This window comes from Pelecanus crispus, chromosome 1 (genome assembly GCF_030463565.1).
Source record: "Pelecanus crispus isolate bPelCri1 chromosome 1, bPelCri1.pri, whole genome shotgun sequence".
NCBI lineage: Eukaryota > Metazoa > Chordata > Aves > Pelecaniformes > Pelecanidae > Pelecanus > Pelecanus crispus.
In genome coordinates, this window is record NC_134643.1 from 64,363,942 (window position 1) to 64,365,621 (window position 1,680).

Genomic DNA, 1,680 nt, shown 5'->3' on the forward strand with positions numbered 1-1,680 from the left:
CAGCTCTAAAGCATTTACTGAAGCATCCATTACAGATTCAGACAAGCTTTAGTTGCTGATTTGCCACACACTTTCTGAGCAGCTACAAGCCATGATGTTGCATCCTACGGGATGAGAACTCTATGTTTTTCAATACAAAACTTCTTATTCCTGACATAATCTATCCTGTGCCGTAGCTCTTTGCAGCCAAGTCTTTCAGGGGCACATTTTACAAAATTTCCTCACCATTTGCCATGAAATTGCTGTAAAATAGTAATTACCTCTTACAATATTTATCTATACTCCCTCAACCAATAACCATAGTCAAGAACTAGCCTGGCTATGAATGCTGAGTGGAAGCAATTTGAAGCCAATGTTAGCAACAAACATTATCTGCTGTTTTCAGATGCAAGCTGCTTTTCCAAAATTTACACTACAAAGTTTCAGAATATCTTTTTTTTTAGTGAAATACATTAATACATGTATGTGGTTTTTTGAACTACAAGTTTCATTTTGTAGCAATTCTCTGGCATGACTTAGACTTACAGAGGAAAATTAACTGGTAACTGTGCTCTTAAAACAACAAAATGTGACTCAGCACTGTATTTCAGGCCAAAATACAATTACACAATTGACTTCCTTTCCACATACAGTTAACTTTACTTTGTAACATGGAAAAGCATAGATTTCATGGTTCAGTTCTTTCCTGAAGTAGAAGTTTGTACTGGATTTAAATTTATGAATGAACTTCAAGATCCCTTCTGGGTTCCTTCTGATAAATGATGTGCTAATAGGCACTCTGATGATGCAATCTGACCTGCCCACTCCTACATCTCTACCTGAAGCTGGGCAGTTAGTGTTCTGCCCTCCTGTGCTCCCCACTTATGGTGGCCATGAAACCGCAGGGGTGGCCCCCGCAGAGGAGGCTAGGGCTGTCCTGTGCTGGTCACAGCCAATTCCAGTTGGCTTTACAACAGACCCACCATGTGCCAAAGCGGAGCTCATCAGTCATGTGTGTGGCGCCTCTGTGAGAACATACTGAGGAAAGGGCAGAAAATGCCAAAGGTGAGGAGACAAACCTGGGAGGCAACACCAGAGCGGACAAGGAGGGAACAAGGGGACAAGGAGAGAAACAAAGGAATGAAGGGTCAACAAGATCAGAGGAGTTGGAGGTGGTCCATGACTGAGCAAGCACATCCTCAAAGGGAATGTGGCTCACAGAGGGTCCATGCTGGACCAGAGGAAATTAGTAAGAGGGAAGCAGCAGCGGAAGAAAAGGGTGAGAAACAAGGAGAAACAGAGAGAAACCGCAATGTCCTGACCCCAGTCCCCTGTGCCACCCATTGCCTCAGCGAAGGGACTGAGTTTAACCTGGGGAGATAACAGGAGGGGAGGAGATGTGTCTGGAGTGCAGCTGAGCCTGGGAAAGGGGAAGGAAAGATGTTTTAACGTTTGCCTTCTTCAATTCCCAACACCTAAATCAGCAACTAAATATATTATGGCAATAAATTAAGTTAAATTCCCAAAGTGCGAGAACAGCTGTGTGGGTGTGAGGCTGCTGGCTGGGGCCAACACACCCCAGTAGTAAAAGAGGGTGAAGGTTGAGAGATTAAAGGTAATCATTTTAACATCATTAAAACAATCAATCTTCCTAAATCAAATTCCTCAATCAGAATGTTCTCATTTCAAGTAAGAGGCTAC